Source organism: Octopus sinensis, linkage group LG7, assembly GCF_006345805.1.
Source record: "Octopus sinensis linkage group LG7, ASM634580v1, whole genome shotgun sequence".
NCBI classification, from domain to species: domain Eukaryota; kingdom Metazoa; phylum Mollusca; class Cephalopoda; order Octopoda; family Octopodidae; genus Octopus; species Octopus sinensis.
In genome coordinates this window covers 88,283,281-88,300,780 of record NC_043003.1, presented here as the reverse complement: position 1 = coordinate 88,300,780, position 17,500 = coordinate 88,283,281, and the positions used below count along the sequence as shown (strand labels likewise).

The 17,500-nt window shown below is 35.6% G+C and overlaps 1 long non-coding RNA gene across 1 annotated transcript; it reads left to right on the top strand.

Moving 5' to 3' along the window:
- Positions 1-6,867: 6,867 nt before the first annotated feature.
- Positions 6,868-9,539, top strand: LOC118764302. Its single transcript, XR_005000110.1, has 2 exons — positions 6,868-8,590; positions 8,785-9,539. It is a non-coding gene; the product is annotated as an uncharacterized LOC118764302 (long non-coding RNA).
- Positions 9,540-17,500: the final 7,961 nt, after the last annotated feature.

The window sequence follows — 17,500 nt, the reverse complement described above, 5'->3', positions numbered from 1 at the left end:
CTCTCTCTGTGTATCTTTCTGTTGAAGAGCGTAGGCTCGAAACGTTAAAGACTTGTTTTATTTATATTTCCTGAGCGCCATACTAATACAATTGTTCGTTGTTTTCCACCTGCCTTCGTTTTGTTTATTTTCATAAAGCTTCCCGTTATATATATATATATATATATATAGATATATATACATATATATATATATATATACATATATATATATATATGTATATGTATATAAATTTTTATGTATATATATATATTTATATATATAATTTATGTATATATATATTTATATATATTTATATTATATATAATATATAATATATATACATGAGTATATATATATATATATATATACAACAATATAAGGAATGGCCATATAGGACATTCGACTCACTAGAAAGAGCAGCCAAAACTCATACCGCTAAATAGTTGTAATTCTGAAATAGAAAGAGAAATAAAAACTTTTACCCCTTTCATAGTTTCGGCAAAACTTTGGCAAAAAAAGGGGTAAACGTTTTTATTTCTCTTTCTATTTCAGAATTACAACTATTAGCGGTATGAGTTTTGGCTGCTCTTTCTAGTGAGTCGAATGTCCTATATGGCCATTCCGTATATTGTTGAATGTATATTATATAGTCTTTGACTATTTTTTCTAGAATTTTTTGCTACCCTATATTTATTATTTATATTATATATATATATATATATATATATATAATATATATATAATATATATATACTAGCTGAAGGTGACCCGCTCTACGCGCGGGTAAGAGTGTGGTTGTTACTTTCTGTTGCTTCCTTTCAGCACGTAAAAAGCACCATCCGAACGTGGGGGATGGCAGCGCCGCCTTGACTGGCTTCTGTGCTGGTGGCACGTAAAAAGCAGCAACCGATCGTGGCCGCTGCCAGCCCCCCTGGCACCTGTGCCGGCAGCACGAAAAAAGCGCCCACTACGCTCACAGAGTGGTTGGCGTTAGGAAGGACACCCACCTGTAGAAACACTGCCAGATCAGACTGGAGCCTGGTGCAGCCTCCTGGCTTCCCAGACCCCAGTCAAACTGTCCGACCCATGCTAGCACGGAAAACGGACGTTAAACGATGATGATGATGATGATGATTCTCCCTCTTTGTTTCTCTCTCACTTTCCCACTCTCTTACTCTTCTTTTCTCTTGGACTCTCCCTCGCTTTCTCTTACTCTCTATCTTTATCTATCTCTCTCCCATTTATAAACAACAAAAGATCTTGAGTAATTTGAGAAATAAAATATTTAGGAAGATCAATCATAAATATCAGGCAGTAACAACCGAAAGGTCTGCTTCAAGGCAGACAGCAAAACTCTAACATTTAAAAGGGACAGACGAACTTGCGAGCTGAATCAAAATAATAAAATATTGGAAACCAAAGTTTGAAGGGATAGAATTTGAGGATAGTAGAGTCACCATGGCTGGCATTTCTTAACGACGGACAGCAACGCATTGACAGTTCAACGGCTGGCGTAAAATTTTGAACTTGATGTAAAAGAAAATCCCTAAACACCAAGTTTTGAATTGATTCATTCTCACGACAGTAGACTCACGATGGCAAGCATTCAAAACTTCTTCATCATGGACGGCAACACATTGACGATTAAAAGGCTGGCGCAAATTTTTTAGCTTGATGTAACAGAGAATTGCTAAACACCTGCTCCTTTAAATTTTAATCCCCTTCCAGCCCCATTTAGACCCCTTTTCACATTTGGTTAATATAACCCGATTTCATTTGGGTCTACTGGGGCCACATTTTATAAGATGAGGACTCAACCAAGTTTCCCGAGTTCTGGTCATAGACCATAGAACACTCAACCAAGTTTCCCGAGTTCTGGTCATAGACCATAGAACACTCAACCAAGTTTCCCGAGTTCTGGTCATAGACCATAGAACAGTCAAGCAAGTTTCCCGAGTTCTGGTCATAGACCATAGAACACTCAACTAAGTTTCCCGAGTTCAGGTCATAGACCATAGAACACTTAGCTAAAATCTAGTTTCTACCTAGTCTGAACCAATCAATCCGCCGCAGTCTTCGTCCACACAGAGCTTACTCAACCATGTTCCAGTTCCAGCGACAGACGACCAGACCAGCCAGTCATGTTCCTGCTCCAGCCAATGACGACGCTAACATACACCAGCAACGCCACCGACACCTTCATCTCAACGTCGCCTTTCTCTGCCGTCGCCATCACCATCGTTGTCCTTCAACTTCATGTCGTCTCCATCTCCGTCGCCTTCATCTCCAGCAACACTAATATGTACATAGCACTCATTCAGGTTTAGCTTTCACGCTGTTATGATTTTCACCGAGGTTAACAGCACAGCACTACCTGCAAGATCTTCTGTACCAATGTAATTTGGCACAGCATTGAAGCCACAACCGCTACACGACATGTGTTCAACCGGCATCTGCACTTGTGATCCGAACATCCTGTTACAGAACGAACTGCTATTATGTACTTTACTACGAACTGGTAAATTAACTCCATCTTGTCTGAAATACCCTGAGAGACTTTTCCTATGCGCTGTATTTTGTTTTGCCCACATACACCTTGTTTGTACTTCTGTCGCACACACGAACACACATAGTTAATACACACACAAATGCTATCTCTGTCACATTCATACGCCACACATGCCTTTCTCGCTTGTTTTCTATGCTCAATGTGCCCTTGTAAACACAACTCATTTCTGTAAGACCCTAGGTTGGTTACGCATACATAGAGAAAGTTGTTTGTCCCTTACAACGCGCCAGATGCCACACTTTTGTTCCTGCACGACCAAGGCATATAATAGCTCAAGCACTGGCTGGCAGCCTGAGCCTTACTGTATTAATCACTGGCATATTCAATACTGTACACTGTATTTCAGCCTAGCAAGCCCTATTGCACTCATGCACCTCTGTTCTGCACATGTACTCCCTTGTTTTGCAACACGTCTGCGTCAGCTCAATTCTTCTCCCGACTCAAAGCACGTCGCATGTTCACATGCACTGCACTCGTGTTTAGGCATAATTTCCCCCTGTTAGACCCCTGTTGGTCACGTAATTAACAGAGAAAATTATCTGTCTCGCACCCAAGTTGCACCCAAAAAGTGTAAAGAAGCAACCAGTTCCCTTTACGTAACTATCAAAAAGTATTAAAAAGTTTATTATACATAAATACAGATATATACACTTTGTATATATACATTTATATATATATGTATATGTGTGTGTGTTGGAGTCTCTCTCATACGTGAGCGTTGACGCTGAATTCGACTGGTAAGCAGGTAACCTTGTCTTTGTATTTGGTCGATCGGCACGTTGACAGGTAGACAATAGAATGCGATGGCAATGGAATATTTGTTTCTCTGTATGAATGCAGACAGATACATAAGTGAAAGTTATGGGAAGCTAAGAGATAGAGTGAGTGAAAATGTTCTGGGAAGAGAGGAAATAGCGAGAGTGAGTTGAGGAGCAATAGAGGAAATAGCGTGAGTGAGGAAGATGGCCCCTAGCAACCACACCTTTTAAGAAAGGGATTTCTAAGGTAGCCCACGGGCATCGTCACCTCATTCTACATGTCCCTGTAAATTTTGGAGCGAATCAGACGGGACGTAGTGGCATTGAAAGCGATCCAAGCGGTAAAAACGCATTTCAGTTTTATATATAGAGATATATACATGTTATATAATATATATGTATATATGAGATATATGATATTATATATATGTATATAATATATTTATATAATATCGTATATATAAATATAATATATATATATAGTATTGTAGAGAATATATAAATGTCTCTGAAATGGTGATAATATTTTTTCCTTTCCAAAATATATATTGTATAAATTTTTAAAAAATTTCGTCGTGCCGTAGTTACTGAGCGAGATAGAGGTATTTTTGTGTGTGTCCTACGCTCACGTAAAGCGAGATACACTATATATATACTCTATTACATGTTGTTTATATATATGTTTTTAGGATAATAAATATATATTTCAATATGTATATATGTTAGATATATAATTTTATAATTTAATATAAAATGTTTATAACATAGAATTATATATATATTCACCCACGTTATACATGTATATATATATATTATATATATATATACAATGTATATATATATATAGTATATATATATATACATGTATATATCTATATGTATATTATAATATATAATATCATATATATATATAGTATATATTATATATATATATAATTTATTATATATTATATATATATACAATATATATATACATGTATATAAATATATACAATAATATACGTAGGTATATAATATAACATGTATAATATATATATGATACAATATATATATAATATATATATAGACGATATATATTATGTGTATATATATATTATATATATATAGATATTATGTATGTATATATATGTATATTATATATGTATATGTATATATATGTATAATGTATATTATGTATATGTATATATATATATGTATATGTATATATATGTAATATGTAATTGTATTATATATATGTATTATATATATATATATTATATGTATATATATAGTATGTATGTATATATATATGTATATATGTATATTATATATATATAGATATATATTTGTATGAATTTGGTGAAATAGAAAGATGAATAATCTTGTTGCAGATTAATCAAAAGTTTAACCGATACCTTGGTAGCAAAATCACAGCAGAAGAAGAAAGCACGGTTGGAGGTACAACCATATGGTGTTGCAAACGTGCGTTGGTGCGGATAATTGAATTTAATATTCAACTCCATTTCTTCAACTCCATTTCTTCAGTCATACAATAATTTAAAAAATAAAATATATGCATACATACATGTATGTACGTACCTACATCTACATGTATATACACATGCATATATATATATATATATATATGAGTACAGGACACCACAAATAGAATATATATATATATATACACACATATATATATATACATATATATATATATACATATATATATATATACATATATATATATATACACATGTATATATATATATACACACATATATATACACACATATATATATATACATGTATATATATACATATATATATATATACATATATATAAAGGGTAAAGACCCCCTTCGGTTATGAGTGACCATGGGTTTGCACCTAGAGAGTTACCCTCTGAGGCACAAGTCTGGGCAAGGTTGTTTTATGGAAGACCAGTAGTCGCCCATGCATACCGGCCTCCCCTCTCCACGCCACCAGTGTTATCCAAGGGAAAGACAAAGGTCGATACAGCTTGGCACCTGTGACGTCGCAACTCATTTCTACAGATGAGTGAACTGGAAGCAACGTGAAATAAAGTGTCTTGCTCAAGAACACAACACGCAGCCCGGTCGGGATTCGAGCTCACAACCTCACGATCGTAAGCTCAACGCTCTAACCACTGAGCCATGCGCCTTATATATATATATATGTATACATATATATATATATATATATATACAATATATACATATAATATATACATATATACATATAATATATATACATTATAGATATACAATATATATATATAATATACATATTCATATATACATTACATATACATATTCAACTCCATTTCTTCAATTCACTAATAATATATATGTATATATATATATGTATGTATATATATATATGTATGTATGTATATGTATATATATATATGATATAACTGTATATATGTATGTATATATATATATATGTATATATATATGTATATGTATATATCGTATATATATAGTATATATATATTATATGTATATATAGTATATATATACGTATAATGTATATATATACGTATATATGTATATATAATATATGTATATATATTGTATATGTATATATATATGTATATGTATGTATATGTATTATATGTATTATATATATGTATATGTATATATATATGTATATGTATATATATGTATTATATGTATATATTATATGTATATATATATATGTATATATATATATATGTATAATATGGTATATATATGTATATATATGTCTATGTATATATGTATATATATATATATACATGTATATATATGTATATATATGTATATATATATATATATACATGTATATATATATATATATATGTGTGTATATATATATATGTGTGTATATATATATATATACATGTGTGTCTATATATATATACATGTATATATATATATGTATAATATATATGTTGTATATATATATATATTCTATTTGTGGTGTCCTGTACTATTATAGATATATATATATATCTATATATATATGCATGTGTATATACATGTAGATGTAGGTACGTACATACATGTATATATGCATATATTTTATTTTTTAAATTATCGTATGACTGAGCGCCCTCGCGTCGTTTCGTTTCTTTTCTTTTCTCCAAGTAAGTTTTTATATAAAAGTATATATATATATATAATTATGTATGATTACTTATATAAATGTATGTATATATATATATAAAAATAAAAATATATACATATAACAGTATATATATATAATTATGTATGATTATATATATATATACATATATATATATAATAGAAATATTAAAATTACTAAGTCTCTCTTTTAGAGAGACTTAGTAATTTTAATATTTCTATTATTGAAAACAAGTGGATGTATTCCACCGAAACTAGGTAAATAAAACCATCGAACAGAGATTGTCGGAAGCGACACGTACTGGCTGGCTATGCTGCATTGAAAAGGGGCAATACCCCGAAACGCGTCTGTAGCTGCCGGTCAAGTAGTGTGGAGCGACTGACCTCCCTTGTTCGAAGGTTATATGGATACAGTTTGTGTATCAAATAGCTAACTTAAGGCGATGGCCTCATGGAGCTAATAAGCGGACAGCTTTATTCTTATTTTTATAAGAATGCCATATTTGTATGGCGATAACTAACATATATATATATATATATATGATTATGTATTAATTAGGGTATAAAAATTCTGCTGTCACAGGGATTCAAATAAATTGAATTATTCTCAAAAAAAAATATGTCATTTAGAGATAAAAGTCCTCATGCAATTCATCAAATCCTAATATACCATATCGTAGAATTTATTTTAATACTTTCTATTTCAGTTCCAAATTTCACTTCTGCACGTGTTTCATGAGGTGCGTTTAATTTGTGTGTGTGTGTGAGCGTGTGTAAAAAGGGTAGCTGGATATATATCAGATTGGGTCAGCTGGGACAGCCTTCAAGTGATGACTGTACAGCCACAGGTCCTCTTTCAGGATTCCAGAAAAATTATTTATCACACCCCTGACCAGACACGTATTGTGCCTCAACGATTAAGGTACCCTATAGAATATCAAGTGGAGGATCTTAGAGTGGCCATTACCCTACATTAACAGGAGTGAATGCTGCAAGCTTTGCAGACCCAAGGGAGCATGGATACTCAAAGACTCCCTGGAAGTTGGATCACTGAACAATCACCAGGAAATTTGCCGTCCTTGCATCCATTTCAACCACTACCTGCTGCAAGCATGGGAAACCCTGTTCTCCAACTAGACCCGGAAGGGCCCTTAGAATCCAAAAGCAGCCCAAGGGATAAATCCTTTGTTCCCCATCTTTTAGGTCACACAAAACTGGTCTAACGGAGATAAGCCATCCTTACTGACCCTGGACTATTTATTTGTTGCTGCCCAAATGACCATAATGGATTCTTGCCTCCCAGATGTGAAGAGTTACATTTGTCTTTGGCATTAAAGTTTGATGAGCTGTTCATAAGTTTAAGGTCTTTGTGGATGCAAAACCATTGGTCACTATGACCGGACATAAACTTAACTACTTATAAATATATATATATATATAGACACACACATAGTGTATAAAGACATGACTTTCAGACCTTTCTGCACTATGCATTATTTACTTTGTGTTCCCTGATAATGGCTGTTGATAGCGCATTACCTCCTGTTTCAGCACAAACCATATCAGAGATCTACAGTCAATTGGCTAAGTTACTGCTATGAGAGTTTATAAATTTGGTGTTTCATATAACATTTCAATTTATTTTTTCTACTTCTTGAGTTCCCCCTTGTTTGATCTGGAGGAAAGGGGACTCAACCTTACATTTTTATTTCTCTTCTGTTTTGAAATCTCATTCTCTTTATTTTACATTCTAACCATGAATTCACCCACTGCATGCCCCCATAACCATTATTTCTAAATGTAGTGTACATTGAAATAAATCCAAGGCAATCTGACTGCATGCAACTAAAGTTATGTCCAAGTTAAGAGCTTTGTTTCCTTCAGTGATTGTTTTGGAGGAAAAGCATGAACATTATAAAATACTCATTCTCCCCCTCCCCAAACAAAACAAAATCTCACATTGCAAGAAACCCTTTATTTTTTTAAATCCTATGCCTCTCCCTATTATCAGAATCTCTAATTAATTGAGTCATTATTCTGGTTAAATACTTGACGATGTTATTAACTGTTCCTTCTAAAATTTAAGATTTTGTGCCTATCTTATAAACAATTTCTGTCTCTTTAACATCCTGAGTTCAAATCGTAGCAAGGTCAACAAAGTTCAGGTAAATACCTAGATGGATTTTAATCATTTAAACTATTCCCCTAAATTTATGGCCTTGTGCCTATACTAGAAATTATTATTATTTGAAAGCTAATGAGTTAGCAGAATTGCTAGCACATCAAACAAAATGCTCAGCAATGTCTTCTGGTTCTTTATGTTCTGAGTTCAAATCTTGCCAAGGTCAACTTTGCCTTTCATTCTCCTGGGCTCGATGAAATACAGCACCTGTCAAGTACTGGGGTCAATGTAATTGACTAACTCCTTCTCCTTAAAATTTGCTGACCTTCTAACATTTGAAAGAATTATTATTAAAAGGATGATGGATTGGCAGAATTATTAGAGTGTCAGATAAAATTCTTTCCAGTCTTTAGTTACAGTCTGAGTTCAGACCCCACATGTTGTCAATTTTGCCATTCATCCTTTTGCTGATTGACAAAATAAAATACCAGCGAAGGGCATAAAGGGTGGGTGAGGAGTAATCACCTAACCCATGAAAACTACAGGCTTTGTGTTTATACTAAAAACAATTATCATTAAAAACTGTTGAGATAGTGAATTCTTGGGAACTCATTGAATTCATTGGTGAATTCATTAAACTAAATGCCCCCAATTTCACCTTTCCAGGAGTCAATAAATATGTACCAGATATGTTTTGAGGTCATGCTAAAATTGCCTATTTATCTTCATATTTGTCTTTGAGGTGAGTGCTACAGAGTTGAAAGGTCCAAACAAGTCTGTGGCCTAATTTGTTTCTCATTGAAACCAATTCCCTTTACTTACACTGATAATGTTCTTGAGAAAAGCACGGACATTGTGAAATTTTAATTTGGCCTTTGTGCCTGGTGCTGTGAACTTATAACCTTTTAACCATTTCAGACTGATTTCAGTCAATACAAACTAATTATGACAAATCAATAAAAGTGTTGGACATTTTATATTTTGTTTTTGTTTTATTTTTCTTGTTTGTGCAAATACCTAATGATTCCTTGTATGAAAATATACAAAAATTATCAAAATATAAATCGAAGAATAAAAATTTTAACTAGCAAAAAAACGTTTCTTGTTGATTTTTATTAAGGTAAAGCGTTTGGAAACTCAGTATAATATTAATTAATATTAATATATAATATTATAAATAATTACATCCATAACTCAAAATCTAGGAATTTTCACCTTTTTCTGTTTGATCACTTCAACTTTGACCAGTGATCAAGAAGAGGATCTGTGTGATCATTCAATCTGTAGAAATGTTAATAATGTTTTGTTATATTAGTTTGTTTGCAGTTAAAATTAACTCATTATTAATGTTGGTTAGACACTGGTGTGACTGCATTGTTCAGTAGTTCACTTTTTAACCACCTAAATTCAGGTTCATTCTACTGTGTGGCACCTTAGGCTCAATGACAAAAAGAAACAAGTAAACTAACATTTGTCAACATGTGCTTCCTCGTAGATAAAAGATTTTTCAAAGACTGTTACTCTGGCAACAGGCAAAAGAGTCCTCATGTTTCTGCATGTTACTATCGAAACAGACATAAATGTGTCTGTGGCTTACACTTGGCTAAAATTTTCAAACTTTAATTACTAATAACTCCTTATTTATTGATTTAAAGCCATCTGAAATTCAAGCCATTAAGCTATCTAAAATTCAAACCAAACATATTGCATTATACCCACCCTTATGCACTGAATCTAAGTTCCAAATATCATAAGGATCCATTCAGTAATTTTGGTCCATGAAATTGTACGAAACACTCGGCATTACCCTTCTCCCTAGGCTTGGATTTTGTCTTCCAAATTTCATTAGGATTGGTGCAGCAGTTTTCGAATGAATAAGTAACACAAAGACATTGACTGTGATATAATAGATATGAATATGCACATATACATACATGTATATATGTGTGTGTGTATAATATATATATATATATATACACACACACACACACAAAAATAAATTGATAGATACAACTGAGTGGGCAAACAAAAAGATGAGACACTGCCTAGTGGGTTTTTTTTATTTTGATAAGCCTGGTAGTTATTCTATCAGTTTCTTCTTGTGAAACCAGTAAGTTTTGGGGATGTAAATAAACGAACAGCAGTTGTGAAGCAGTGATGAGGGAGAAACACAGAAAAAAGACACACACATACACTTACATATATACATTCATATATATATGATTGATTTCTTTCAGTTTCTGTCATCGTCATCCACTGACAAGGCTTTGGTTGGTCTGAGGCTATAGCAGAAGACACCTACCAAGTCACCATACAGTGGGACTGAAACCAGGACCATGTTTTTTGGAACCAAGATTGTTACCACATAGCCACACCTGCACCTATGTATATGTGTGTGTGTGTGTATGGGTATGTATGGGTGTATATATGTATTTATGTGTATATATAATGAAGGAAAGGTATATAATGTGTGCCTTTCCTTCATTGGACACTAAACTATGCTTGTGAAGACCTGTTGAGGCAAATGAAACTGAAACCAAAATTGTCATCCATGCTAGTAGAGCACTAAGAGTACCATCCGAGCATGACCGTTGCCAGAGCAACAAACTGGCTTCTGTGCCGGTGGCACGTAAAAAGCACCATTTGAGTGTGATTGTTACCTGCGTTGCCTTTCTGGCAGTTGTGCTGGAGGCATGTGAGAAAACATTTGAGCAAGGTCGTTGCCAGTGCCACTGGACTGGCTCCTATGCAGGTGGCACATAAAAAGCACCATTTGAGCATGACTGTTGCCAGTACTGCCTAACTGGCCCTTGTGCCAGTGGCACATAAAATCACCCACTACACTCTCAGAGTGGTTGGGGTTAGGAAGGGCATCCAGCTGTAGAAACTCAGCCAGATCAGATTGGAGCCTGGTGCAGCCAGACCTCAGTCAAATCATCCAACCCATGCTAGCATGGAAAGCGGACGTTAAACGATGATGATGATGATGATATGTGTACATATGACATGTACATCTATATATATATAAATATACATCTACACATATACAGCTATAGAAATACATCTATACATATACATCAATACATATACAGCTATACATATACATCTATATATATATATATACATGTATATACATACATCTGTGTATATATACATATATCTAATGATTCACTCCATGACTTTACTGATATGTGAAGTCAAGGAGATTGATGTGTAGTTTTTGGCCTCTGCTCAGCTTCCACCTTTGTGGATAGGGCATATAAACCTTCTTTCAGCTTTTTAGGAAGTATACCATTTGGAAGGAAACTTTGGAAAAGTATGTGAAGTGGTTTCGCTAAAGCCTGCATACATGACTTTATGAGAATGGCTGGGAAGCCATCAGGACCAGTTGGGGAGCATGAGTTCATTTCAGATATGGCCACTGTCACATCTGTTTCCTCAATGTTGATGTAATTGATAGCTGCAAGAGGGCTGCAATATGAAAGAATTCAGCTGGATTTTTTATCTGCATGTGTCCAAGGTGGGGAGGCAAAGACACTCTTTAATTTGTTCACTGAGTAACTCACTTGTCCTTCCTGGGTCTGCCATCAGTGAGTCATTTCCTTGCAACAATGGTCCTATTTTATGTTGTATTGTGGCTGTTTCCTTTGCGAATTTATAGAAAGTTTTGGGATTCAGTTTAATGCTTATATATATATACATATAGATATAGATATACATCATCATCATCATCATCATTTAATGTCTATTTTCCCTGCTAGCATGAGTTGGACGGTTCGACTGGGGTCTGAGAAGCCAGGAGCCTGAACCAGGCTCCAGTCTGATCTGGCAATGTTTCTACAGCTGGATGCCCTTCAAACGCCAATGACTCCATGAGTTTAATGGTTGCTTTTTACATACCATTGGCACAGGGGCCAAAGGAGGGAGGCGACGGCCACAATCAGTTGGTGCTTTTTACATGACACCAGGATGGAAGCCACCTGAGAAGGCGCTGGCATTGGCCACGTTTGGATGGTGCTTTTTACGTGCCACTGGCACGGGTATCACAATTACAATTTCCATTTGATTTTCATTTTGCTGTTGATGTACTTGACTCAATAGGTCTACACAAGCACATCAGGTTGCCCTATGATCCAAGGTACTTTTGAATGGGCTAATGCTTACTCAAAACTGGTGTAGATTACAACCGTGAACTCACTTTATTTGCCGGGTCTTCGCAGTCACAGCATATCTCCAGAGGTCTTGATCTTTTGTCATGGCCGTATATATATATATATATATACACACACACACACACACACACATATATACATAAATATACATAGATATAGATATACATAGATATAGATATACATATATATATATATATACACATATATACATATATTCATATATATATGCACATATACATATACACACACATATATATGTATATATATACGTAGATATATATACATATACATACATATACATATACATACATATCATCATCATCATCATCGTTTAACGTCCGCTTTACATGCTAGCATGGGTTGGACAGTTCGACTGGGGTCTGGGAAGCCAGGAGGCTGCACCAGGCGCCTGTCTGATCTGGCAGTGTTTCTACAGCTGGATGCCCTTTCTAACGCCAACCACTCCATGTACATATATATATATGTACATATACTATATATATATATATATACATATACATATACATATACTTACATATATATATATATATATATATAATATATATATATATATATATATACATATACATATATATATATATATATATATATATAGGCGCAGGAGTGGCTGTGTGGTAAGTAGCTTGCTCACCAACCACATAGTTCCGGGTTCAGTCCCACTGCATGGCACCTTGGGCAAGTGTCTTCTACTATAGACTCGGGTCGACCAAAGCCTTCTGAGTGGATTTGGTAGACGGAATCTGAAAGAAGCCCGTCGTATATATGTATATATATGTATGTGCGTGTGTGTTTGTGTGTCTGTGTTTGTTCCCCTAGCATTGCTTGACAACCGATGCTGGTATGTTTATGTCCCCCATCACTTAGCGGTTCGGCAAAGGAGACCGATAGAATAAATAGTAGGCTTACAAAGAATAAGTCCGGGGTTGAGTTGCTCGATTAAAGGTATATATGCATATGCATATATATACATATACATATACATATATATATATATATATATATATATATATATATATATATATATATATATACATATACATACATATACATATATATATATACATATATATATATATATATACATATATATATATATATATATACAATATATATATATATATATATACATATATATATATATATATATACAAATGCCTCTTTCATGGAGCAAATAGTTCTGCAACCAACAAGGGCAGATAATATACTGGATCTCTGCTTCACAAACAATATGGATATTATCCATAATGTTAATGTGATGCCGACAATGATCTCGGATCACAACATAATAGAGCTGTCTATGTATGGAACAAAAGCCCCCGTAGACACACAGCCTATACGAAGCATCCACCATCTCTCCAACTTAAACTTTCATAAAGCCAACTGGAAGTTGATTGAGAAAGAGATCCTCAAACAGGATTGGCCTGAATGTCTCTCCACACCGGACATAAACATGAAACACAAACACTTCATGTCCATAATACAAGCCATATGTGACAAATATGTCCCAGTGTGCAGGGCCAGCACACACAAGAACAAAAACAGGATCCCTAGAGAAAGGAGAATTCTTATGAGACGACGGACAAGGATTGCGAACCGCCTGAGCAAGCACACCAAAAGTGGTGAGAAGTCTCGGCACGAAAGAATGCTAATGGAAACTGAGAAAAGTCTATATCAGTCCCATGAAAAGGAGAGAGCAGATAAAGAAGCTTGGGTAATAGAAAATATAAAATCAAACCCTAAAGCTTTCTTTAAGTTTGCCAAAGAGACAGCCACAGTGCACCAGAGAATAGGACCTCTCTTCCAAAAAGATGGCTCTCTCACAGGAAATCCCACGAGGATAAGTGAAATACTGAACGAACAGTTCCAAAGTGTGTTCACTACACCTCTAGGACACAGGCAAGTAAACAACCCAGAAGAATTCTTTGCCACTTTACCTGCGGCCAAAGAGGCAAAAATTGAGTACATCGACATCAAAGATGATGATATCACACTAGCCATAGATGAGATTGACACAAACTCAGCTGCTGGACCTGATGGATTCCCAGCGATCCTTCTCAAATCGTGCAAACGAGCCCTTGCAAAACCGCTACAGCTTCTTTTTCAGAGCTTTCTTGCAAGTGGTAAGCTCCCAGTCAAATTAAAAGAGGGGGTAATATGCCCTATCCATAAGGGAGGTAGCAGAGCAGATGCTAAAAATTATAGGCCTATCTCTCTGACCTCACACATCAGCAAAGTCATGGAACAAATAGTCCGTAAGAAACTAATCATGTTCCTTGAAGAAAATGACTTGCTGTCTGACACCCAGCATGGATTTCAACCAGGTAGAGGCTGCCTAACACAGCTCCTGCAACACTATGACTGGGTGTTGAAACAGCTACTAAATGGCTCAAATATGGATGTAATATATCTCGACTTTGCAAAAGCCTTTAATAAGGTCGACCATAGTATGATCTGTCACAAACTGCACGGTCTCGGCATAGGCGGGAAACTTGGAGAGTGGCTGCACAACTTCCTAAAAGACAGAAAACAGGCAGTTGTGAGCAATGGAGCCACCTCCAAGGAAACGCAAATAACAAGCGGTGTCCCACAGGGCACTGTCTTGGGGCCACTGATGTTCATAGTGGCCCTTTCAGACATGCCTTCAGTTGCTACGATGACCACCCTTGCTAGCTATGCAGATGACACAAATGTCTCCCACGCAATACAAAACCCTGAAAATATTGCGCATCTGTAACAGGAGCTGGACACAATATACAGGTGGGCTGAGGACAACAACATGCAGTTTAATGCAGGTAAGTTCCAGGCCCTGCGCTACTGGCACACAAAGGTAAACGACATGCAGACTGGATACACTGGCCCAGGAAGAATTGCAATCCCTGAGTCAAAATCAGTGCGTGACCTGGGCATTGACATGTGCAATGATCTATCTTTCCAAGTGCATATTGCTAATCTGGTGATAAAATGCAGACGGCTAGCTGGATGGATTCTCTGAACTTTCAGAACAAGAGAGAAGGAGACACTGATGGTCCTATGGAAAACATTCGTCCTCAGCCGCTTGGACTACTGCTCCCAACTGTGGTCACCACACAATATAAAACTAACAGCAGAACTCGAAGCAATTCAGAGAAGCTACACAAAGAAAATCGTCTCAATGCAAAATATCAGCTACTGGGAAAGACTGAAGGTATTAAACCTCTTCTCCCTAGAGCGGAGGCGGGAGAGATATGCAGTGATATACATCTGGAAAATCCTGGAGGGTCTTGTCCCAAACTTTGGCATTCAAAGTTACCCCAACCGCAGAACGGGGCGCCACTGCATGGTGCCAAGGATTCCAACATCACCATCAAAATACAGGTCCAGATACTGCAACAGCTTGGGTTTCAGAGGACCACAGCTCTTTAACATCCTCCCTAAATGCCTGAGAGACTTACATGGTGTGGATGTGGGTTTCTTTAAAACTAAACTGGATCTCTTCTTGTCGGGAGTCCCAGATGAACCTACCTCCCGACAGGAGACGCGGATGCGGGTAACAGCATCGAACTCCCTTGTTGATCAAGTGCCACGTATCAGAGGTGGATTCACAAATTAGTGTAGCTCATTCAGCGGTGGTGCCCCAGCGGTGGTGCCCCATCATTTTTAAGGATTTAAGGATTTATTTATATATATATATATATATATAAAAATAGTAAAGAGTGAAAAAACGACAGAAGGCTTAAATGTTAAAAAGTATATATATTTGCGTCAATATGTCTGAAGAATATTAGAAAATTTTTTTTATAAATAGAGATACGGATGAATTAAAGTTCAAAGATTTCTTATCTTGGGATCACTTCGTTTACGGAAAGACTTGGCAAAAGGAATTCGGAATCAAGAGTGAGGCAGGTTACTAGCTTAAGTATGCATAGCCATGTCGAGGAGTAGGAAGAGGAGTCCAGACAGACAATGTAAAAAGAGGGGGAGAGAAACACCGCGAAGAACCGGCAGCCAATTTCTAATCAGCCCTGTAAGGGAGATAGATCTTAAATATCTACAACGATAACTAGTGAATTATACAGAATATGCAAAAACGAGGCGAGGCTGAAATAGTAAACAGAGTGGCGACTAGGGGGATCAGAATAATAATAATTAATAAATAATAATAATAAATAGAGATACGGATGAATTAAAGTTCAAAGATTTCTTATCTTGGGATCACTTCGTTGGTTTGTGAAAGCACATGGGTGAATATATAAAAAATTGGCTGCCGGTTCTTCGCGGTGTTTCTCTCCCCCTCTTTTTACATTGTCTATCTGGATTCCTCTTCCTACTCCTCGACATGGCTATGCATACTTAAGCTAGTAACCTGCCTCACTCTTGATTCCGAATTCCTTTTGCCAAGTCTGTCCGTAAACGAAGTGATCCCAAGATAAGAAATCTTTGAACTTTAATTCATCCGTATCTCTATTTATTATTATTATTTATTAATTATTATTATTCTGATCCCCCTAGTCGCCACTCTGTTTACTATTTCAGCCTCGCCTCGTTTTTGCATATTCTGTATAATTCACTAGTTATCGTTATAGATATTTAAGATCTATCTCCCTTACAGGGCTGATTAGAAATTGGCTGCCGGTTCTTCGCGGGGTTTCTCTCCTTACATTGTCTGTCTGGACTCCTCTTCCTACTCCTCGACATGGCTATGCATACTTAAGCTAGTAACCTGCCTCACTCTTGATTCCGAATTCCTTTTGCCAAGTCTGTCCGTA